This window comes from Polistes dominula, unplaced genomic scaffold (assembly GCF_049000335.1).
Source record: "Polistes dominula isolate Pdom_NZ unplaced genomic scaffold, Pdom_raw_medaka contig_83, whole genome shotgun sequence".
Taxonomy (NCBI): Eukaryota; Metazoa; Arthropoda; class Insecta; order Hymenoptera; family Vespidae; genus Polistes; species Polistes dominula.
In genome coordinates, this window is record NW_028301032.1 from 1742408 (window position 1) to 1769321 (window position 26914).

Below are 26914 nucleotides of genomic sequence, written 5' to 3' on the forward strand. Positions count from 1 at the left end.
GTTAGTATCGCATTTACGTTTCATCGTGTTTCACACTCTTCTTTCACGATTTCTAAGTGCATAAGATGTTGAACTACCTACCGGTCAATAAAAAAATTAATAACAAAAAACAAAGGAACACTTTTGTTTACAACTATAAATATTTTTCTGTTTATTTTTTTGTTTTTGTATTCCATGACGCGAGAAAATAAATAACACTTTCGTGGTTTCGTGACTGGGTCCTTACGAGAAGGATGCGTGCTTTGGAAAACTCAGAGGTACCATTCGAAATGCACCGAGAAGTGGATGAGGAAAATGTAAAAGAAGTACGTTGAGAATGTAAATAAGGAGGACTAAGGAAAGGGTTTGGAGAAGTGGAGGGGGGAAAAAAGGGAACGTCACCAAAAGCGTCTACTTGAGAAGGGCGAATGAGAAAGGGCGTTTGTGCGGAAGCGGAAGTAATTGCAGAAATTGCTTGGCTACTCCTACCGAATATACCTTTATATATATATATATGTACTTGTGGGATTTTTGAGTAAATACATTCACACACACACATATATATAGAAAGCGTCTTCTTTACGAGTGTAATACTCTCATTCTCCTGCAAGGATTTTCGAAGGTATCTTCAAGTAATGACAATGCGGAATAAATGGGAAGAAACTGAGCGTTGTACAGGGAAAGAGAGAGAGAGGGGTGGAGGGAGGGAGGGAGAAAGGGAGGGAGAGAAAAGATGAATGCAACGCAAAAGAAATGGTAAAGCTTGTGGAAAAAGCGTCGTCGAGACTTGAAAACGATAGTTGAAGAAGAATATTTTTGGTCGATGTTCAGAAAAAGGAAAGAAGAAAGAAAACACATAAAAGAATTGTAACAAAGAAAAAGAAAAAGAAAAAAAAGAAAAAAACGGGAAAGGACAAGTTGGCAAGCTCGTTTCGTTCATTGTGTATGCAACGTGCATACGAAATTTGTTTCTATATATATAAAAAAATAAAAAAAAATGTATGTAATAATAACTCGACGTGCCGGCATGAAAACTGTGAGAATTTTGTTTTCACTTCGATCTTTTTCTTATTTGAATTTTTTTCATTGAAAAAAAGTGACTCGTACGAGATTAGAATTGTTCGTGTGCATTGATCGAATGAAATGAAAGTAAGAAGAAAATAAGCAACTGGTTGGTAAAGATTTCACTGTTCCTTACTCTAACTTTAGCAAAATGGGGATGAAGAACAGTCATTTTATCTCGCGATATCCACTTTAATTTTCACTCGTAGTTTAAAGTTAAAGTAAGGGTAAGGTAAAGTAGAAGAGAACTTGAAGAGAAGTTGACAACTCGCATAGATCTAATTCGACACACGAAGAGAACGATGAGAGGAACTTTTCTTTTTTTACCCAAGAAAAGAAAACACATAACCATTTAGCTAGTTTAGACATTTCTTTTTTTTTTTTTTTAGGGTATAAAAAAAAAGTCATGTCATATCCTGAAAAAGTTGCACTCGGTGCAATGAGTTTAATAGTTTCGTTTTATTTTTTGTTTTGTTTTGTAAAGTACAGTGTTAACAACTCGACTTATCCATCGTCGAATCCATCGAAACTTTTTCACTTTAATCGTCTAAGAAACAACTCTACTTTTTTGAGAACTAATAGCATCATAATCAGGATTCTTCTTTAGGAGGATTATTATTTTACTTTTTACGAAAATCGATACAAATAATTATAACAGATTTTTGTTATAATTGTGTCTAATTACAATGATGGTTCAGTCACACGTTGATGTAGCTGTGTTATAAAATATTAATTTAATATTATTCTAAAGTATTTAGTAAATTATAAAAATAATAATATAATAAATATTAGAATACATAAAATAATTGTACACAAAAAAATATAAAAAGTAAGGTTAGTTATATCATATGTAATTATCAAAATAATTGAATTGCAATACACTGCCATCTATTGAATACTTAAAGTAATTAGAGACCTCTAGATACCTTTTAAATAATAAATAATATATTAAGTAATACATTAAAATAATTTAAATTAAATCTGAATGCATATAGAAATAATAAAATTGTAATACACCACCATCTATTGAAAAATTACGCTACCAAAAGACCTAAATAATCTGATAGATAACCTCTAAATACAATTAAATATTTAAATTACCCATAAAAAATAAAAATAATCATTACAAAAACTATCCAATTTACTAAATTAACAAAAATTACACAAAATAAACTAAAAATTGCATTAAAATCAATTCAGTAATTTCAAAGTTCATTGAAAACCAACAATATGACACTAAAATTTGATATATGAAGAAGATATCATATGTTTCATGTTTTGTTGTATCCTCATGCGGATTAAATTCTCGCGAGAATGACTATTATTTTTCTTCTTTTTTATTATTTTTTCTTTTTTTTTTTTCCCCTTCCCCCTATTTCTGCACGAAGCCCAGGTTATGCGCCGAGACAATGCCAGTTGCGTTCCGACGTCGACCGCGTGTAACGCACAATACACGACGGCATATTGTTTGAGTGATGCATAGATCGCGGAATTCATGAAACGTCGGTTCTCCATTGATGCCCGGCACAATCCATGTCATACTGGGATAATATACGATGTACCACCACGGTCACGTGATTAATTTATCGCGTTTTGCTACGAAAAATTGGCTTTACCGAAAAAGGTTCAATACCGAGGAATCGTATCATCTACCCATCGAAGAAACTTCATCTCGATTATCTCGATTCATTTCAATGAATTTCTCTATTACGAGTTAAAAGAAAAAGTACAATTTCATTAGTTAAATAATTGTCCACCTTTTTTTTTCTCTCGTAGAAATTACGTTCCTATTTTTCTCTTTTAATGAAAAGCATTTAAACACGTCGTCTTAACTTGCCAACGTTTCTTATCAGACTTACCCACTTACTTCTTCTTTTCTTTTTTTTTTTTTTTAAATCCTTAAAAGAGGTTTCTCACAAAATAGCAATTTCTTCTTCGACAAATGAAACAAAGTTTTCTTTTTTTTATTACTTAAAACCATATTATTTTTCACATTAAAGAGAAGACTTTTTAAAGTAGATGTGAAATTCATTTGAAACTAATTTATTCATCTATCCAACCTGTCCATTTACCTCTGGTCGAGAAATAATCTAGTTCGTGTTATAGTAAACTATTGAAATTTTCATCGATGTCCGTGCTTGGCAAAAGGAGAATATAATTACGAGAGATAGGATTATTTGGGTACATTTGATCGGCAAGCGTAAAACGCATATTGGGAGGGAAGAGTAGTAGTTGTGGGTGGTGGTGGATGGTTGAGAGCTATTTTGGCGAAGCGAAGCGTTAACTCGTAGAACGCTTGCGGAACCTCGTCTACGATTCGCGGGATTTCCGGATCTGGTTGGGTGGCTGACTGGTTGGTTGGTTGGTTGGTTGGTTGGTTGGTAATCAGCGCTTTATTGGCTATACCCAATTAACGGCTGCAATTGGCACGCGAACAAAGCGAGCACGTTCCAACGGCTTGGAACTGGCCCTTTCTGAACAGCGTGTAGGTCTCGTAGTCCATAGGACTCCGTTGAGAGGACGACGCGAAGGGAATTCTCTCCTGAGGAGGAGGAAACAGGAGAACACCAACCCCCCTCTTTATTCCTATTACCTACCCATCTTCCTTCCTACCCCTTTTACCTAGAGTACTCCCGAAATACCGCACTAAACAATTCGATTATCTTCGATGTTCAGTGTCCTTCTACTGATCGACTGATTTCATTTTTCAAGTAAAAGCAAACATTGAAACAGCATACCATTTCAATCCAATGAGAAATCCTATCATTTCTGATAGAAATTTATATTTATAGCTCATAATTATGAAAGTGATCTAAATCATGCATACATTTTTGATGGATACACGCGACTTATTAAAATTTATGTTTCTAACTTTAGAAAGAAAAAGAATGAAGTGTAGCAACCTTTTAAAAAGAAATGTTACTACAACTCTAAAAAGTTGACCATTTCTCTTCTTTCTCAGAACACCTTCTTTCTTTATTTCTTCTTTATCCTCTTTTATTTCGTTGTTGTTATTGTTGTTATTGTTGTTGTTGTCAGAAAGGAAACGTGACCAGTCCGATCTCTGAACGAACCTATTTTTTTTTCACAACGTCGTCAAATTACGAGATCCTCCTAGATAGGACGTGCATTGAAAAGCATTAAATAAATCGGCTTTTCCCTCTTGGATATCCGCTGAATATTTGAAGATAAAGTAAATTGACGGGGGTACGAGCTAGCAAGAGTACGCTCGGTGGAATTTTAAGAAAGCTTAACGTAGCAAAGAACAAGAATTTTTATTCGGTGAACCTAAGGGAGTTTAGTTGTAGGATAGTATCGAACGTTGCTCTTCAACGAAATGAGGTCGAAACGGTACTTTATCTTCTTCTTCTTCTTCTTCTTCTTCTTCATGGGATGAGAACGAAGAATAAAAATAAGATTAAAAAAAATTAAGAAGAAAAATAAGAAGAAGATGATTGGGTAAGGTTATAATCGTAGGATATTTAACCCATTAGCCATCAATGTTCCATTTTGGGGAGACATTTTCTTTTAATGACTGCAACTTCAGAATAGATGGAGCTGTATTAGAATTCAATTATGTCGACATGTTCACGTCATACATTTTTTTCAGATTTACATGTAACATCATTTAACCTTAGTTTTATATTTTTTCGTATATTATTATTTTAATTATCCAATTGTTATTGTAATATTATTTTATGTATTGTTATAATTTACTAAATAATTTAGAGTTATATTAAATTAACATTTTATAACAAAGTAACACCAGCAGTCAATGTTCCATTTTGGGGAGACATTTTCTTTTAATGACTGCAACTTCAGAATAGATGTCACTGTATTAGAATTCAATTATATCGACATGTTCACGTTGTACATTTTTTTCAGATTTACATATGACATAACTAACCCTACTTTTTATATTTTTTCGAGTATTATTATTTTAATTACTCTATTGTTATTCTGTGTGTTGTTATAATTTACGAAATAATTTAAAATAATAATAAATCAACATTTTATAACAAAATCATAGCATCATGTGTGGCCCAAAGTCATCCTAGTATTTAAATAAAAACTATAATAATTATGGTTCAATCGTTATACAGTTAATTTTTGCTTTTTTATTGTACTTTTGTATTGTGGCAGTGTGGGCTAAAAAAAAAGGAACTGAACCTAAAACAAACTTTATTTTTGTATAGTACTATTCGATTATCTTAAAAAAATATAATATTTTTCGTTAGATCACGTTTTCTCTTAGGTGATGATATCTTTTGAAGAAAGTCGAATAAAAGGGTAGGGTCAACTTGTACACACCAGGTTATACGGTCATGGTGGTTGAAGAACGAGGAGAAAAGTAGACGAAATGGGGTCGAGACACTATTCGCTTGTGAGAGAAATGGACCTGGTCAAACTATCCTCTTCAAGAGGAAGCAAAGTAGTAGTAGTAGTAGTAGTAGTAGTAGGTGGTAGAAAAAGACAAAGAAGAAAAAGAAATGGAGAATGTAAGAGAGTTGACCGTCGTCCCTTGGCTCCATCGAGTTCTGGCCAACCGTAAACAATGAAAACTAGAGTGTCCAGTCACCCTGGAGGATTTTCCACGAAAAGGAGGACGAGACTTCCGCCAGAAAAAGAAAAAAAGAAAACAAAAAGAGAAAAAAAAACCCCCAGAAAATAAATTTACGGCTAAGCTCTCTTTCTCTTTCTCTTTTTCTGCCTTCTAACCCTTCCGACCTCGGGATTTTCCAAGAAAGAAAACAGTAAAAAAGAAGGTCCTTGGAAGAATGAGATAAAAGAAAAAGAAGAAGAAGAAGAAGAAAAAAAGATGGAGAAGTATTCGCGCTCGTTTGTCATTTCCTCGTGGTGGGGTAGGGTGGAGGGGATGGGTTAAGGTAAAAAAAAGGGATATAAACGAGAAGGACTTTTGCGATTTTAACCTAACTTATTCTTTTTCTCTTTTTTCTTTTCTTTATACGATACAAAATGGTCGTCGTATTTCAAACGTGTGTCACATGAGACACCATTGACTAACAATAAAACGTCTACACATGATTTAGTTCATAGTATTTTAAACAATATATATATATGCAATATATAGATAACTATAAAAACATATAGATCATTTTAATAGATATAACACGTATTGATATCAACAATCGTATTATAAGCTTCATATTAAGCTGAATATAAGCGGATAAAATGCATCCGCTAAAAGTCGATAACACTTTGAGAAATATATAACCTCTGATATCGATTATTATACAATCCGAGAGTACAACAAACACTGATACATATCAAGTTATGTTTGCTAAAGTGCCTCTTCTCGTCAGGAAGTTCAAAAAGCGTACCCTTCCTTCCCTTTGTGGGATCTCTAATGACGGTCCTTATCACCCTCATAAACACGGATTTAGCTTTACACATATCTAACTTTCGTTACTACCCTCCAACCCTCTTCCTTATTCACGCTCATCTTCTACATATATATATATATATACCAGTCGTCTGGACTTCTCTCGATGAGAATGACGAGGGTAAAGATGAAGTCTTTCAATATTTTTTTCTATCAACCACCCATTTCACCCTCGATTTTATTTATTTTCTTCTTCCACTTCTTCTTCGAACCTAACCTCAATTTTACATATAATGAATTGGCATCGGAAGAAAAAAAAACCAATTAAAACACGTGTCGAAACGAATGAAGATGAATTTTTGTTGTTGTTGACGTTGAACATTTGTACAATGCAATTAACAACGTAAATTGTATTATTACAAATATTGATAATACCATTAAAAGAATCGGATAATTAGTTACGAGTAACTGGTATTACGAAAAGTATTGTTTTACTTTTTTTATTAAAACTGAAGTTATTATAAAGCTTTGTAAAAAAAAATAAAATAAAATAAAATATAATATAACAACTTGAAACTAGGCGTCGAATGGTAATGGAGCAACGATTAATTAAGCACGATCAGACGTACGTAACTTCGAGTAAAATGCTTTTCCACGCTCTAGCCGTTGTTTACCGTGTCGGAGCAGGTCAATAAATCCAACCCCTTCCCAACCACCCCGTATCCACCCTCTCTTTCCACTAGAGTCAGCCTTGTGTTACTCGTACCTACTTCCAACAAACTGTCCCTCGTCGTTTTGTCAGAAGCTAGTACTAGTATGACAAATATCATTCCCGTTTGCAGAGAGTGAATATAATCCTCTATCCCTCTCTTTCTGATAAATGAACTATGAACAATATAATGAAAAGAGAAAGAAGATAAATAGAAATACAAATATATATTAACTAAATATAACTAGCATGACGTTTCAAGTTAAAACATCGTTTCATGGGTACACCATGGTTATTTTATGGACATCCATATTTAACGACGTTAAACGTTCCTCTGTTGAATAAGATTCACGTTTATGTTTCTGTCTTTCTCTTAATATCCAACTGCTGGCTGCATCTTCAGAGACCATCCGTTTGGATCTGCTTCTCTCTAAGGACGAAACAGAGAAACACAAGCACACACACACATACATATGTAGAGAGGAAGAGGATACGTTGTACACGATGTAGAAACTGTCGTAGATTGGTATCCGGTGGTGTATGCTCCCGTGCTCAGGCTGGCTGGGTTGCTTGCAACCTTGCGAATCGGTAGTAACCCTAAATCAGAGAGATCCGCGGGAAACCGGGACAGAGACGGACACTCGGAATAATTATTCCCTGAATTTGCATACTGATTTTGAGGTCACGTTGCACCACCAACCAACCCCCACCCTCAACCCCATCCCAATGTTCCTTCTCTTCCCTCGTGGCTCGCTGAAATTCGCGTGACCCTAGTCCGGAGTTGGGTTCTACACGCTCGATAAAATTCTACGACGTGTATATGCATATCTAGAATAAACGGGTTTAGAAACGTCAAGATACAAAGAGAATATACATGTAACAATAATAGAAAAGAAAAATCGTTTTGATTGATAAAAATCCGGATTAAAAAGAAAACATGATTTAAAAGTTGTAGAACACGAGTTAGACATCATGTACCAACACGTTGAAGTACAATAACAGACTAAGTTTTGTTTTCAAAGTACTATGATACGTGTGTATGTTGTATTAACAAGGTTAAGAATTACATTAGAAAGACCTAATATTTGTAATTTATATTTATACATTAATATTTCGAACGTATTCTATACGATTACGCGAATTTTGATATTATGCAATTTAAATTTTTCACGCTAACATCATAAACTCATTAGCGAATCGAAGAATATACCTTTGTTTAGGGGACGCCACCGATAGGCGGCGGTAAGATCTGTGCGACTAATATTAAATGGCGGTAGGACCCAAGGATTGTTTAGTAAATGCCACAAATAGGTGGCAGTAGTATCAAAAAAGTTAAATTAAACGATACAATTAATTTTTATCGGAAGGAAATATTATTACAATGAAATATTGAATTTGTTGTCTTTATGTTAGCCGCTTAGATTAATGTCATAACGTATAACTCGCATCAATATTCCAGTAACGCGCGTCAACGTGTTCTCTAAAGCGCACAGGCGTAATACAATACTCGATAGTCTCGAGTTAATGTGCGTTACGTTTATTAATACTACCTCTCCCTCTCTCCCTCTCTCTCTCTCACTTGAATTTGCATACGTGTTAATTATGTTGTCTGCCTTCTCTTTGCCCACATACCGAGCAACATCGGCTAGATTGTTCTAGAAACTCTCTGATATTTCTCGAAAATAGGAATCTCATGCAAAGCAATGACCCCCCCTCCCCTCTCTCTCCCTCCCCCCACTCTCCCTCAACCGAGACAAGTATGTTCGCTGGACCAAAAGTAATTTCTCTATTTCAATCTGTTGTTATCCTCTTTCTGAACGAAACTAGGTTACTGGTATATTCGCGGACTTGCATATGTTTGCTACGCATAACGCACTCACAAGCATTGAATTTATATTCTAATATTTGCAAAATAACTTTTTTCCGAAGTTGTAGAGAGAGAAAATTAACAAATGCATGTATAATGGGTCAATTGAAATAATAAATATTAAAATAATAGAATATAAAATGTAGATAAAGAAATCTAATAATCGCAAGTATGTATTTTTCAAATAATTTATACAAATTACGTAAACCGAATTACTAATATCACTAGATTTAATGCAATAAATTTCACGTAGGAAAAAAACCAATTAAAATTGCAATTCTTTTTTTTTCGTTGTGCGTTGATAACGCACCAACAATCGTAGGAATGTTAATCGCTGTCGTTAAAGTTGCCATCGACGAAAAACAAACATCCGTGACATAATAGCACAGGGGTGTGAGAAACACGGTGGAAGGGGTTACAATTTTGTTAGAAACGAGTTACCACCTTCCACCTTTTGTCGAGCATGTTCAAAAACATGTGAATCGTATGGGTATATTTCTTCCAACATTGTTTAGTTTTATCGATGGTGCGAGACAGGCAGGTAGGCAGTCAGGCAGTCAGGCGTAGGTGATGGTGATGGTGATGGTGGTAGTGGTGGTGGTGGTTACGAGCAAGCGACGACATAAAGCAATCACGGGAAACGCGTAGCGGATATACGTATAGCGTAATTTCTGTCCGCTCGGCATCATTTCGTCCTGGCAATTAGATCCGGTGATAACAAATGGGAACGATCATCGGGGGTGGTGGGTCAGGGGGTGAGTGGGTTGGGTGATTCGGTGTCCTTTTCCGAGCGAACGAGAAAGATAGAAAATAGGGGATGGAAAGCAAACCCGGAGAGTGAAGAACAGAAAGAGATGGGGTGTCAGGTGAGGGTGAGGGGTTGGGGTTTGGAATGAGAGAAAGAGAAAGAGAGGAAAAGGGAAAGGGTGGTGGAAAGAGAGAGAGGTAGTGCGCAGAGGGTTGCTTTGAAAATCCAATTTGAATCGGTCGGCCTATCGGTGAGCTGTTCTCTCGCCCGGAGCATGCCAATAATTGGCCGGAAATCGACGAAGAAAATGAATCGAAATGCGTTCGGGAACGTGCGCTTGATGCCTCGGTACTAATCGGCTAGCGAGAGGGCTATTTTCGATTTTCACTCTTCCCCCACTCTAATACTGTTCTCCCTTACCCTTTTCTCCCCCAAACGTTTGCTTCGGTTCCGTGGGGAACCACCGTAGCGAAATTGGCTACGCGAAATAGTGACATCCAGAGAAAGGGTTTCTATATATATATGAATATGTGTTATAGATCGGATAGGATCGGATATGATCGGTACAGAGAATTGATCCGTTTGATCGAATATGAATACCATGAATTATAGGGCTGAAACCACGAAATTTGATAACGTTCGAGGAAAAGAAAACTTTTGAAACTTTTTCTTATTCAGGAAAAAGGGAAAGGGAAGCATAAGTTGAAGAGGAACTTTTATGCGGAATGTTTTAAGATCTTCGACTTGGTGAAGAATAAAAGTTCGGAAAGCATAAAAGGAGTCGTTACTGGCGGACAAAGTCGATATTTTACGAGAACCTGTCGTAAAGTCGAGAAAGGAAGAATACCGAGTTAAGGGACAGGTTGGTGGGCCTGCATTACGTCAGAAACGATGTCTGTAGTGATGTTGATGGTGTTGGTTCTACTACCACTACTACTACTAGCAATGGTATTACTGGTGTGCTGGTTTTGGCTCGGTGTCGAGAAGTGTCCGGTGGATAGAGAAAAGTAAAAGAAATAGTCAGTTCCTGACTTTCGCGGTCGTTATGAAGTCTCCAAGATACTCCCCAGCGTATTCCACCTTTTATTGGCCTAGTCCCGAGAGGATTATACCATAGTTGAGTTCATTTACCCTTCTTTCATTTCTTTTTCTAAAGAATAAGAGGACTTTCGCGAGACATTAAAGATACTCGTCTAGGAAAGAAAGTGCACGGTTCCGGAACTACGATGATTTATCATCCTTCCAAATGATACTAGGATGCACCAAGGTTAAGGGATGAGGAAAGAAACGTATTCTATTATTTTTCTTTGTCTTCTACAATCCATCCCTTTTAAATTCCCTTACATTTTATAGTCGTTTCGGGAAAGAATAAAAATAAACAATAAATTCTCATTGATCCACCTATGCCGTGTAGAACGGATTACCACCTCTGCCAACGTGAAATCGAAACAGATATTTCCCGTACGATATAAAATGTTTTCTCAACTTTTATTCTTTCCTTTTCTAACTTACTTCACTTAACCGAGACACCTACCTACTCTTCTTTTTCCTTTTTTCCAAAAGCAATTGATTGTGAAAAGCACCCTTCTTTCTTCCCCATCGTATTACTCGTTGAAAATCGTTATCCTTGGGATCGACGATGATGAAGGGATATCACCGTAGAAAGGACGATGAAAGCCAACGAACTAAAGCCTACGATATCGATGTCATCTCGTAACGCGTGATCCGACTCACGAACGCTTTTTATCTCTTATACCTGTCGATAGGAAATAAAGTTTCCTTTCCTATATCTCTCTCATGCACGTTTTTCAAGACGATAAACGTATACCACCACACCTAGTGAGGATGAAAAAAATTATTCTCTCGTTTGAACTACCAGCTTGGTGACAATATTTTATCCCTCCCCCCAAAAAAAAAGATGAATAAAAACTGACTGAATTTATAGACACTCTGACAAGTTAGTTTCAAAATTGAGTACCCATTAAAATCAGAAATCACAGTAATCTGATAAAACTTCATAAATTTGTACGCTAGTTTCATTAACCTTTATTTGATATATAATAATATCTATTGGATAATAATATTAAGCTGCTATTGCAACTGACAGGTTGTTCTCGAGTTAACGGTAGCTTAATACATGATCACGATTCATTCATCATCGACGTTTCTAAAACTAAAACCCCTATGCTATGCTTGTGATTCTCTCATATCAAAGAGAAAGACAGAAAGAGAGTAGTGGCGGGCGGGGCGGGGCGGGGGGAGGGGCTTGGGGTAAAACTTTTGACCAACTATCGTTCTCTTTCTCCTTACATTCCCTCTCGCGTGATTTTCCTATCCTCGTCCCTTAAAGTAATAGGAAAGCTTTTGGGATAACGGACCTTCGTCGGCACGTGACGAGAAACAATGAACCGAACAATGACCGGAGGCCCAACAATAGTGTCGACCAAAATTTCTTGTCGTTGCTTTGCCAAAAAGCCCTTAGGGCTCTCCTCCTATTCGTCCTTGTTACCTTTCACTCTTCTTGTCCCCTGCTACGGTTCGTAGTAGTTGTTCGGCTTCGTTACCGCTGATGACTTTCCGTTTTCAAAATGTAACTTCAACACGTTGAGTTACCACACTCTTATTATTCTCATATATGAGAGTAAAACCCTAGATGTATAGGGGAAATGGTAATGAACAACACCAGCACGTAGATGAACGTCAACCACGAGACGACATGGTTTAACATGTCTGTTCGTTTTCTTCTCATGGTGGGGGTGGCTTTTTCGATTCGACCCAGGGATTCCTTCACTGTTCCTTTTTTTTTCCTCCCCACTTTCTAACTCAGTTGGAATTTATCTCTCTCTCTCTCTCTCTCTCTCTATTTGTGTACTTGCAACCAACGTTGGTAGTAGTAGTAGTAGTAGTTACGTGTCAACGAAGGTAACCGCGTCTCGGTTACACATGCCAACCCAACGCAAACATTGTGTTTTCCGCGTTCGTGACATGATCAAGTTAGAGAGAGAAAGAAGAACTTAACAGGAGAAGGAGGGGGGGGCAGCGGGAGGGTTGTACTGTTCAGTGAAATTCTTCGAATACCATACTGTATCAAAGTTTCAACATAGTAACCGTTGATTATAAAGGGGGAACCTCGATTCGTTATTAAACAAAAAAATTAATATCTTCTGTTCGATATATCAAAGTTGATTTTAAAACATGTAATCGAACGTTTCACAACATCGATTATCTCGATAATTCATTTAAAAAACCGGTTTTAAGAAGATTTCTTACCCGGGGGTGGGGGTGGGGGTGGGGGTGGGGGGTAAAAGAAGTTTCACTGAGAAAAATAAGAGGATGAAGAAATGAAAAGTAAAAAAGCGTCGTATAAAGTTTTGAACGATGAACAAAATGAAACCTTTTGACGTGTTTCGTTAGGATAGATTTTCCGGGTGACCACTAAATCGCAAAACTATAGCAACCAGCAACCACTACCACCACCCATCCACCCACCTGGTGGTGGTATTGCCATCATACACAGAGACGATCAACCTTTGGTATACTAACACGATACAGAGACACCATCACCTTGCCAACCACCATCACCACTACCACTAACAACTCACATACAGTTTGGTACTATCGTTTTATTAGAAACGCCGCGTCAGCTTCCGCGGTAACGGAGACACCTCGGCAATAACGCCGACAGCTCGTTACAACCTTGATAAAGCGCACTTTCTCTCTGTATATGTGGGTGTGTGTGTGTGTGTGTCATGAACGCCAGACGACCAAGACGACCACCAACATCAGCAGGACGAAGATAGGAGAAGAATTAGGGGGAAAGGGGTTTATTGAGAAAGTGTATGTGTATGTGTGAGTGTGTGTGTGAGAGAGAGAGGGAGAGAGAGAATTTTCCTCAACTAAAGCAACTTCTCTCGTTGGTTGGTTCCTTTGGAGGAGACCTCAACCCGATACAACTTTTTAGGATGGCCAGATCCTTTCTTCTCCGGCTGACGTCGCAGAGACTGATTGGCTTTTAACCCGGCTGATATAAAAAAAAAATGAGTGAGAAAGAAACAGCAAGGGAAAGAGAGAGAGAGAGAGAGACAGAGAGAGAAGCAGTGGGGTTAGTATAATGAATGCTGTACCACAAAAACGTCTTTGAAGATTGATGATCGGCAACGATTACTGAAATCGCTTCGCGTAATGGATGAAAGTGGTCGGTTGGAAAGAACTTCTTCTTCTTCTTATTCTTCTTCTTATTCTTATTCTTCTTATTCTCTCTTTCTACAAAGTGGTTATTTCTTCTAGGTGACTTTATTTCAACGAATTTCAAAATATATTCGAAAAAGGGATGCGAAGTATTGAAAGAAAAAAAAAAGATGATTCGCGATGATTAACAAAATGACTTTCTTTACAAATTCAAAACTGTGGTTTATTTATGTGGTTAACTGTATTTATAGTAATATATAATTATTTTTATGGGTATACAGATTTAACCTCTACAATGGTGTTTTTTTACGAGAGTACATTGCAATTAAGTTGTTGATGATTAAATTAAAAACATGGTACAGATATTTTAACAATTTGACAGTTTACTTTAATAATTAATAATATAGTTGATACACAAATGGTGGGCGAGTGGAGTAATAGAGTGAACCACTATAGTGGCGCTTCAATCAGAAAAATGGCGTTCGAAATATCCACTATAATGGCGCCACTGTAATACCTAAGAAGTTAATCAACTTCTATCATCTATCAAACATAGTTTAAAATATTTGTAAATTATTTTGATTACTTCACCTAATCTATTTTATAAATGTTTGTATTTAATAAATAATAATATGAGTTTATTAATTATTTAATAAATAATAATGGTATAATCCCATAAAATAAAATACAAAAACAAACACTCGCATATGCATCAATAGATTCACCCACACTAACAAATATTATTATCAAACACATACGTCCACATCAGTCAAAGGGTTGAACTATCTTTTAATTTTATTTTTTATATTTTCAATGCATGATTTTCTTCCAGCCCTATTTTTCTTTTTCTTTTCTTTTTTTTTTAATCGAAACGATTTTTTATCAAAAACTTTTTCAAGAAGAGTCTGAATAAGGAAACTCGACGCGTTATCCATCTTTCATGAAACGCATACCACCGTGTAGCAAAGCAACGCAGCACCAGAAAACCAACACCAACACCAACACCAACAGCAGCAGCAGCACAGCAATAACCCCGGCTTAGAAGAGAAGCATAGTCTGGCTCTGGCTAGTCAGAGGCTCTTGGAAGACATGGAGGAACGTGGGGGAGGACGGGGGTAGGATTTAACGTAGCGTGATGGAGTTTGCCAAAGTCCTGGGGAGATTGAACTCAAGGTCAAATATTTCGGATTACTTCGCTAAAGAACGAATTTTCTCTTCTGTACTATACACCCCCCCTTCCCCCTTTCCCCCTTTCCCCCTTAATCTTTACGTATCTATTACGTTCTAAGTAATAATTAACGTCGAAGGAATTTAATAAGGGGGTACGTTTCTTCCTTTAAAAAGAAAAAAAAAAGAAAAAAAAACTACTAACCGGATCTCGTTGTAAAAATAACGACGACGACGCTTGGAAGATGCAAAAAAAAAAAAAAATAAATAAGAGAAAATCATCTCATAGAAAATCTTCTTTCATCGATATCCTTTTACGAAGGAAAAACTTTTGTTAAAGATTGACGAGATCTTGCGCTCTCTCTCTCTCTCTCTCTTTCTCTTTTGTAACAAAATTTCTAACTAATACGAAAAGTTTATAGAAAAATTGATTTCATCGATACGTTTTTTACTCGTCTTTTTAACCATTTTTTCCTGTTCTTTTTCTTTTGTACTTTCATTATAAACCACTACGACTAGAAGAACTTTTGTCAAGTTTGTAAAAAAATCGATGTTCAAATCAATGCGTGTAATAAAATCGGACACCACCAATTGCAATTTCGTTGTAACAGATATGTGTGAGTGAACCTAAGCCTAAAATTGTCAAACGTCAAAGGTGTGTATAGGTGTATGTATCAACCCCTATTCTTTTTTTGTAAATGCATGAAAGTTTGACGAGAGCGTTAGTGCGAAACGTTCTAATCAAAAGTACAAATCGATATATGATAAAAAAGAAAAAAAGATAAAAAGGAAAAAAAGGAAAAAACGGATTCGGCGGGTACACGAAATTTACACAAAAACTAAAATCACATTTTCAAGCCTGGGTCTCGCTCGAAATTCGTACAAACTCGATTAACCGATGTTCGGGTTGGTAGAGGGAGAATGACACGAAGGGGTGGATGGGTGTACAAGAGTGGAGAGGGTCGTTTCACGGTGTCGCTAATAATCGTCGCAATCAACGAGAAATTTTTTACGTTAAAGTCATCGCCGCCGTGCAATGAAAAAAAAAAAATGGGGGGGAAAATAAAAGAAGAGAAAATGACATTATCTACGGATAACGAATCGCTCTCTAATAATTCCGAACAAGTCGTGCAATAATTCATACATCTGATAAAAATCACCCCTCAACCACTCTCTCTTAACCGCCAGTTGAACTTTTAGGGTTAACGAGAAGTATTCATATATTCGTCGATTTGATGTAAAATTATGTAATAATACGTCATTGTATCATCAAAAATATTACTGTATAATGAAAGACCAAACAAAAATCTTCCCCTTCCTCTAAAAAAAGTAAAAGACAAATAAAACAGAACAAAAATATATATGCAAAATAATGCAGGAGTGTATTGGGAGTAATAATATGGAAGTTTTTAGTTAACCTTTAAGACACTAGCGCCATTATAGTGGCTTTCGCGAATGCCATCTTCTAGTATGACGCGCAACTATAGGGGAATTCCCGAATGTAATCTTCCAATACAACGCGCGCCACTATAGTGGCTTTCGCAAATGCCATCTTCTAGTATGACGCGCAACTATAGGGGATTTCCCGAATGTAATCTTCCAATACAACGCGCGCCGCGTATATAACATCTTTTAAAATATATTATACCTAATTTTATTATTAATTAATTACGTCAATTGTTTAAATTAATATATATGTGTATTATTTCTTTGAAAAAAAAAAAATTATAATTTAACCGTAAAATTTGTATGAAAAATGTACTCGCGTAAAAAAACAACCATTTTTCGTAACACATCGTAGTTTTATCGTTTAAATATAATTCTCATTGAATCCTACCGTACAAAGAAACAACCCCATGCAACAATAAACCCTGTCTAAGAGATTAAAATATAAAAATAAGGATTTTGATTCAAAATAAAGGAATAAGACTAGCCCATGGTACAATTTTTAGGATGGAAACATTGCATCTACTGCTGCTGCTGCTGTTGCTGTTGCTGTTGCTGTTACTGTTGCTGCTGTTCTTTTTCTCTTTTTCTCTCTGTCTCTTTCGTTTTATTTTTATTTTTCGCTCATCCTCTTCTCTGGTATACCGATTTTCGATGGGTACCGTTACGGAAGGTACAAACTCGATTTACAGGGCGACACGCGACACGCACCGACGATAACCACCACGGTTAACGACGTTTCCCCGTTGGCGCGTCGAACATCGAGTAATTTGATTGCATTGGAACAGAATGTGGGAACGAGGTAGGGTAGAGTAAAAGAGGGGTGGTGGTGAGGGGAGGAGGGGGAGGAGGGGTTGGGGACGGGGGGAGAGGAGGTTGGTTGAGAGGGTTGAAGAGAGGGAAGAAGGACGTAAACGTAGGAAGAGGAGGAGGTGGTGATGGTGGTGGCATCGAAAATACAGTTCTCGAGGCCGATAATACGATGAACACACACCGACAGAATTTTCTCTTCGATCGTGAAATTGTTCCCCATTACCAACTATATGCATACTGTTACTTTATATGTACCTAGAATACTGGAACACATATGTGTATGTGTGTGTGTGTGTGTGTGTGTACAGTGACATAAATTGACCTCGAATATCCTCTTCTATCTTCGTTTACGTTGCTTTTCAGAAATTTGTCCTTTTAAAATTCGTTTTCTATTTTAAAAAAAAAAAGTTAACTTCAATGTGTGTGTGTGTGTGTGTGTATTTTTTTTTTGTCAACGAATAATATAATTATTCTTTTATACGCGTTTATTTTTTATCTTTCATTTCGGTTCATTTCTCGAGTGTATTATTCGTTTAAAAATACGTTTTCAAAAAATAAAAAGTTCACTTCAATTATTTTCTTTTTTTTTTCGTCAACGAATAATATGATTATTTTTCTCTAATGCGTTTATATTTTTGTATCTTTTATTAATTCGTTCGTTTCTCAAGTATTATTCGTTTACTTTTTTTTTTATATATATAATTTATACGAACCAATTCTTCGTTGAGACTTACGATCACGACCGACTAACATCGGAATTACATTAGTGTAAAACAAAATAGTAGAGGGTGAATTTGTATTAGAAGAAAACGAAATGTGTATATATATATAGAGTAAGGTTAAAATACAGTATCGGTAATTTCGTCTCTCTTTCCTGACATTCGTAAAGGGAGAGAGTGAGAAGGTGAGGGTGAGGGTGAGGGTGAGGGTATTCCGTTTCCTTTTCCACCTTTCTCTTAACCGAAATAAATTAGTAGTCATTAGTTAAACGTGGTATTTTCTTTTACCGTTAGCGTATCGATTCCATTCATTCATTCATTCATTCATTCATTCATTCATTCATTCGTTTCCCTGTACCTTTAAGTTCTACCGTTGTTTCGTAACAGTATGTAAAATGGAAAACAACGATTTTAAAAGACCATCCATAAAAGGAATTTAATTAAGGTGTATTTTACGATGTACCTGGCGAGAACCCAAGCGGATGCTTCTTTAATCGAATCGTTTCACAAATAACACCCCTCCCCCTTCCTCAATCCCCGAATAAATGAACTAGATTTACTTCCTATTCTTGTTTCTTATTTACAATGATGAAAGATAGAAATTAGTATGGTGAAGTTTATTTAATGAAATCATAAAAAATATAATAAACAATTATTTTTAAATTAAACTACTTTAAAGTTATTATAAAAGTAATCAATCAATTATTATCATCATAATCATCAATGTTTGGTTAAGTTGGCTGCATTTTCAGTGATTCATCGTTACCATGAATAAGAGTATAAGAGAAAGAAAAAGGTTGGACACTCGAGTTAAGAGGACAAAGACCATAAAGAGGGAAGATCCTCCAAGAGGAATCTTCGTCAGAGGCGCCAACCGAATCGAGAGGATTGCGACGGTTCTTAAAGACCAAAAAAAAAAGGAAATAAGAGTCTCTCGAACGAGCATCCACTAATTAAACGACACTCGTTCGATTTCGATAGGACGATACTACAACTGCAACACTTGCAAACTTAACTTTAACTTTTTTCCTATTTCTTATTTTTCTCTTTTATTTTGGCGACGTGTTTCTCGTTTACTTCGAAAACGATTTTTCTGAAAAGTACAATATCCGATCACTTTTCTTAATTGCACTTCGATACCGGAATTCACTTCAAGGACATTTTCCCAACTCAGCCACCTCCATAAGCCCACCCAACAAAAAAAACAGAACAGAAAATAATAGCAATAATAGAGAAGAAAAGAAAATATATTAATAAATAATATATAAATAATACTAGGATGTTTTTTGTTATAAATTATTGATTTAATTTAATTCTAAATTATTTAATGCAGTAAAATTAATATTTATTAATAATTTTTAGAAATTTAAATTAGAAATAAAACAACACACGAAATAATATCAAAATTAAAATGAAATACATAAAATAATAGTACTCAAAAAAATATAAAATGTAAGGCTAGCAATATCATATGTAAATCTGATTGAATTAAAATACGACGCCATCTATTGAAAACTTACAGAACTTAGAAACTAAGATAACCTTTAAATAGATCAAATCTTACAGTTCATTTAGACAAAATTTAACAGCTGATATCAATTTATTGAACAGACAGATGATATATACATGACGATGAAAAAAAAGTTAACTGACGATGAAAAAATATTAACTGACGATGAAAATGATTAACTTAACATTCTATATCAATGCAATTAAAATACCCATTGGAAATATAATTCAAACTAATATGTAAAAAGGTTATAATTCATAAAATATGTCTCACAAATCTTTAATAACAAACTTTACAGTAATTAATTGTAAATGATTCGTATAAACAAGTTTTGTCACATTTATTCTTCCATAAGGATTTACCAAACACTTTCTGGTCTCCTTTGCGTATCTCTCTCTCTCTCTCTCTCTCTCTCTCCCTCCCTTTACTTGTACTATCTTTAAGGTCGACGTCCGTAGGGCCGAGGTCGTCTACCGGAGGAGATCTAAACTCGCGCCATTCTTCTGGCAATGCAGCAACCATTGCACACTAACAAACTTTACAGAATATTTTTCAGATTACGAGAAAGACTGAGAAAAAAAAAGAGAGAAAGATAGAAAGATAGAAAGAGAGAGAGAGAGAGAGAAAAATGAAAAAGAAAAATACGGAAGGACACAACTATATATATATATAACGTACGAAGTAACACAGACTATGCAAATATCAGACATACGAGCTTGCCTCGTTATGCAAACATTTTTACCAACGTCAACGGAAACTTTTTTATTCGATGGAATAAAGATGACGATCGTTAAGCGGGAAAATATAAAAGGAACTAGTATCCTCAAATGCAAAGTGATTCGTGGAAAATCTTTCTTGTAAAAATTTCTCTCTCTCTCTCTTTCTCTTTATCTTTTTATTCTCTCCCTCTCTTTTAATGAAGAGTCCCCCGAAATAAAGGCAAATAGAGCTGCTCGACGAAGCAAAAGCCTTGTATTATCTTAACAGAATAGACCGTAATATTTATCATTCTCTCGTTTTTACTCTCTCCCTTTTGCCCTAGACCCCCACTCCACTCCACTCCACCCTTAAACTCACCCTCTTTCTTTCTCTTCTTTTTCTTCTTTTTCTTCTTCTTCTTCTTCTTCTACTTCTATGTTCTCGTTTTCTTTTCAGTGAAAAGTCAAGAAGACTACGCTAGAAGACTCTTAGCTTTGCCGCTAATTTTTTATAATCTCATTTAGAAGCGCGTTGTGTAAGAGAATGAAAGAGAGAGAATAAAAAGAGAAAAGAATCAGAAAGAGAGAGAGAGAGAGATCACATCGCGACATAATTTAATTTCACCCTAGCGGACAAGGATGAAAAGGTTGGATGAAGAAGAAGAAGAAGAAGAAGAAGAAGAAGAAAGAGGAGTAGGAGGTTAAGGTGGAGGTGAAAGAGGTGGGGAAGGAGTAGTAAGAAGAAGAAGAAGAAGAAGAATCCGTCCTGCTAACTTCATAATGAGCATTCCACCGGAGAACTGATGAAAGCAATGTTGCCCCGACCTAGTCAACGATATTATTAAGTTTCACGGAGGTGGCACACAACTCTCTCTCTCTCTCTTTCTCTCTTTCGATAAAGTGCACCACCCCTTTGCTACCATTTTACAATGGACTAATAAAATTAAGAAAATAAAAATATAATACAATATAATACCAATTGTAGTTGTAATTAGTACTATTTCTTTGCTAAGAGAAAACAGTAAAATTATATTCAAGTTACTTAACATTATTTAACTAATGCATTAATTAACAATTAATATAATAATTAGTAACATAGTTATTATTAATGTTGTATCAATTTTTGAAATACAGTATTGAGAATAATTGGGGCTGGTTATTTCAGTATAAGTTGAGAAAGTAATATGGAAGGATGATGTTGAGTACTTTATCATGAATTGAATGTTGTGCATTTGAATCATGTTCTTTTACATTATTTACACAAGATAATTATTTTAAAGATTAATATCAATTTTGCAAATAAAATATTTAGAAAAAATTGGGACAGGTTATTTCAGTATAAGTTAAAATAATAATATGCAATGATGATGTTGAGTACTTGTGTGAATCATGTTCTTTTCAATTATTAACTAAAGAAAGTAACATAGTTATTATAAATGTTATATCAATTTAAAATTTCTAAATACAATATTATATTTGGAAAAATTTGGGACAGGTTATTTCAGTTTAAGTTAAAGTGTTTAGTATATATATGTATACTAAGTAGTTTAGTCTAAGTATACTTGTGTGAATCATGTTCTGTTACATTATTAACACAAAACAATTATTTTTAAATATATAACAATTTTTTTGAATAAAATACTTGGAATAATTGAAACTGGTTATTCATAAGTTAAAGTATAAGTTAAGTATAAGTTAAAAAAAGATGTGCAATAATGTTCTGGTACTTGTGTGAGCCATATTCTTTTACATTATTAACAAGACAATTATTATAAATGTTACATCAATTGTTTTGAATAAAATATTTGGAATAATTGGGACTGTTTATTCATAAGTTAAAGTATAAGTTAGAAAAAAAGATATGAAATAATGTTGCGTACTTGTGAATAAAGCTTTAAAGTCAGATTCTTGGTTTGTAATAGTGGCGGGGATACGGGCAACGGGTCTCCTCTCGTCCGGTTCTTCGGCCTTAAGAAAGTCGCTTATGTTAGTTGCAGTGCAGACGATGATCCTGCATCGTCTAACTCGTAATCTTCAAAGAGTGTTAATAGTTTCCTTATTGAGAAAAAAAACTATTCGAAGTAATATTTGTATAGATAGGGTGACACCTACGCGATTGCGAACGAATGGAACGAAAATATTCCATTGCATAGTGAAAATTGTGTTGTTGTTTAAGTGAAAAAGAAAAAAAAAATGTTTAAAATAAAAACACGTTTTAGTTTTTTCATCACGTGTAACAAAGTGAACATCCTACACGAGTTGGTGGTTACTACTATGAAACAACTTTATTTCTTCTTTTTCTTTTTCTTCTTCTTCTTCTTCTACTACTACTTTTATTTCTTCTTTTTCTTCTTCTTATCAGGGAAAAATTTCAAGGCTGACTCACGTAGTTCGCGAGCCATATCTTGACGGTGAGTAGTAAGGTCTTACACACTACTACCCCTCAACATTTTTCTACTTTATTTTATTTTTTTATTTTTTTTTTTGTGTTTCTTTTGTAAAACTATCAGTCAGTTTTTCTCAATTCCGTTTCGTAATTTGTGTAAAAGGGAAAAGAAGAAAAAAAAAGGGGCAGACCAACGTGTAACCCACGAATCGATATCCCACAACCTTTAGGTCCAACTTAGCGATTCAATCAGTGATCGAAACTCAATTTACTCGGACTGATTCAAGACGCAAAGGTGGATAGAAAGAAAAGATAGATAAAAAAAAATTTGCAGGGTATGGGAATTGCAAAACCTAGGGATTTTAGGATTCCCGCTAAAAAAAAAAAAACTCAGTTTTTAAACTGAATTCGAATGTAACCCACTCCCCTTTCCCCAGTTTCTTTCCCCACTCAACTCAAAAAATTCTTTCATTAATTGCACGACTATCAAAAGTTGTAGAATTTTGAATTAATTTATTGTTTATTTAGCAGATTAAATCAAACGAATGTAGGAGAAGGGGAAAAAGAAGAAGAGGAAGAAATTGAGGACAAAAAATTGAAAAAAATTGATTGAATAATTAAACATTGTTGCAAAATGGTAATAAAAATAAAATAAAATAAAATGAGAATGGAATGATCTTTTGATCTTTTGAAGTGAAGAACAAAAAGTATACCGGTGTCACGTTGGATTCAAACTAATACTATTTTACCGAGAGTCGTTCTTTCATTATTATGACTGATTTATCGGGGTGCGCCCTCGTCATGCGTGCCAGCCAACGAACGCACACATGTGTTTCTATTAATAGATAGACCACCGTGGGTTATACTACGCCAAGTCGACCGATGCAACAACGCCTCGCGAGATATTCTCATATGCTCGAGTGAAAATTAAAACACACCAGTTTATATATACGCGTTAAAATGAACTAATTATTCATTAATTTAATACTAATTTAAAAAAAAAAAAAAAAGAAAAAATAAAACAAAACAAAATCAATTCGATTCTTTGGGAAAAGGGAATTTCATAAAATTAACGAATCAAAACTTAACCTGAAAATGAATTGCAACAAACTGAAAATATTTATGAGAATAAAAATACAAAATAATAATAATAATAATATGAATTATAAAATAAACCAATAAACAAACTAATGTTTTTAATCGTTTCGATCAAAATGCAATTTAAACGTGCAAGAATTTAAACACAAAGATAATCTGATCGCTGAATATGAGCCACCCTCTTCTTCCCTTTCTACCCCCATACTATCCAATGAATATTACTCTACCTATTTCTATGAAGCCTTCATTCCTTGTAACACCACTTTTCGCAAGTATTGGATAGAGAATAGGCAACTTAATAGAAACTATAACCTCATTCTCTTAATGTAATATATCGCAGAAAACCACCGTGACATTAACCTACCTCCCACTACCCCTTTAAAACGTGACGATGACCACTCACCCCAATCATAGTGTAAAGCCAAAACGTATATCGTTTTAGACACCCTTCTAGATAAAGATAGATAGATAGATAGATAGAGAAGGACCAATAATATTTCGCGAATCGAAGCCACCATGAAATTGAACGAAACATCGTCATCATCGTCATCGATAAAAGGATTTTTTTCATTGTACATTCTAAACCAATTTTTCTCGTATCATCCAAATTAAATTAGATCAGAAAAAAAAAAAAAAGAAAAAATTGTAATTTCGATGGAAGAGAAAACAAGTGTATAAAAACAAAATTGATACATAAAATAAAATTTCATATGAAATAAAAAAATAATTAAAAAAAAAAAAACAGAAAAACAAATATATCAAGTAAAACGTGTATACTTTGATCGAACGAATTTTAATAGAACATTGATATATACCTACACATATATAAAATAAATCCGAGATACGATTTATCATAAAAAGTATTTCTTGTCAATTCCCATACGACTTTTAATTTAAAACTAGGATAGGGGACGGGGGGGAGGGGGGAGGGGTTAAAAGGAGAAAACAGGAGAAAGGAAAGAGGAATTGATAGTTGAGAACGTGATACGATAAAATTGATGAAAGCTTAAGAAATTCTAGCGATAAACGACATACAGTCAGCCAAGCCCCTCCCCCTTCTACCACCCAACCCCACCCCCCACCACCCCCGTTCTATTCCTTCTCAACCTATCCACCACCTTCGCGATTAGGTACATTTCCCGTGAGTGCGTCCGTTCTCTTGGCAGTCGATTTACCGACTCAATGATCCGTGGAAGCGTCCACCCCCCATCATCCCCCCACCCCCGTAGTAGTAGGTTCAACCATTCTCATGAAATATCGTCAATCCAATTTAACGATAATTAATTGCACTTCGCTATCGATAGAGAACCCGACGATCTATAGAGTGATCCGTGACGGAATTTAACTTGCCCGGGTGCACTCGATTTAATTCGATCCTACTGCGACTATTTTCTCACACACACACACTAATTTAGAGAATAAAAAAAAAAAAAAGAAGAGGAAGAAGAAGAAGAAGAGATTTTTATTTTATCGCAAAAAGATTCCTCTCGCGTGATAAAATATAATTTAAAAAAAAAAAAAAAGAATGTCAATTAAACGATTTTATCGATTTACTCGCAATTCATTGGAAACCAAATTTTGCAACAATGTTCTTTTTTTTCGAAATTGCAGTCATTTATTATAATCATGTGTTATGGTTAATGGATATATTCTAAAATATTTTATAGAATGTCCGGAAGGTTTCGGTTAATTTATAAAAACAGTGAGTCACACACACGTTTAATAAATTGCATTATATACAATCCACGTTGTTATTTCAACATTAACTGTAACATCTTTGTACACAAAAATTTAGTGCCACTTTGTTGGTTTCCAATGAACCGATATTAATGAAATTTATTTTATTTTGTGTGATTTTTTTGCAGTCAATAGGATAATGTTTATTCGATAATTTTAGGATTGATTATATTTTGAGGTTATCTAAGCTACTAGGTACTGTAAGTTTTCGATAGATGGTAGTGTACTACAATTCAATTACTTCACGTTTTTTTTCAGATTTACATATGATAAAACTAACCTTACTTTTTATATTTTTAACTGTATTATATTATTTCATGTATTGCATTCTAATTGTGGTATTATTTATGTGTTGGTAACTTAGTATAAAGGATAGTTTTTATTGTGACTAATTTATATTTTTTATTGCTAATTTAAGGATTTAATTATTTAAGGATTATCTAAGTTTCTAAGTTTTGTGAGTTTTCATTAGATGGCGTATTACATATAACAAAACTAACCTTACTTTTTATAATTTTACGAGTATTATTATTTTATGTGTCTTGCTATAATTAACTAAATAATTTAGAATTATATTGAATCAACATTTTATAAAAAAAAAAACTACTGCAACACATGGCTGTAACATCCTAGTATATAAATAAAAATAATAATCACGATACATATTATACATATATAGGTATATGTGTAAAAATTGAGAGCAAGACATGGCACGTTCGATGTTATTGATAAATCACGTTTATATTCAGTGACTCGCCTTTTAAATTGTTCGTGAAAAATGTTCTCTTTCTCAAACACCCAGCAACATACACAAACCCACACCAAGATACACTTAGACACATCTACACACAGAGTATACGAGCATGTAACATATCCCAGGGATCTAATTAGTAATCAGGTGTATGTTCTACGACTTAAGCGGGTTAAAAGGGAGTTAAAGGGATCGAAGTCATCGTATAGGACGGTTTTGCATTGTGTGTGTTCGTTGTTCCACCTCCTCACCACCTATCTCGTTCCAATTACACGTTGAAATTGCGGTTTAATCTGAAATACAGTGTGTCACACCCTCGTACTCATTCTCATCCCTGTCGTCGTCGTCGTTCACTACATGGAAACCAAACTGAGATTGTTCGACACCTTTGTTTGTTCCACGTACCGACAAAGTTCGATCTATGTTGGTTTACAATCATCGATAAAATCTTCTTAAACATGCTCTCTACTAAGGTAAAACTTAACAAAACTTATTTACGAAGAGAGTTGTTTGTTAGTTTCGTTAATTAATCCTTGGTACAACGATAACGTAAAATACATTAACGCGTCTTTTAATTAATGTCGTAGAAGTTGTATAACATTCTTGATTATATAACAAACAAAAAATAGAAACAAAATTTCAATTAAACTTTCAATAAATATATATATTATTATAATTACAATTATGTAAAT

General features: G+C 34.8%; 2 protein-coding genes across 7 annotated transcripts in view; one reads left to right on the plus strand and one right to left on the minus strand.

Moving 5' to 3' along the window:
• hiw (MYC binding protein highwire) overlaps nucleotides 1-26914 on the minus strand; it is a 220257-nt gene that overhangs the window by 75927 nt on the left and 117416 nt on the right. The gene's annotated exons all lie outside the window — the stretch shown is intronic.
• The window catches only part of LOC107069312 (uncharacterized), a 111980-nt gene continuing 107285 nt past the window's right edge, over nucleotides 22220-26914 (plus strand). The window contains exon 1 of the mRNA XM_089174333.1: nucleotides 22220-22661. The gene's annotated coding sequence lies outside the window, so the exon portion shown is untranslated. The remainder of the gene's footprint in view (nucleotides 22662-26914) is intronic.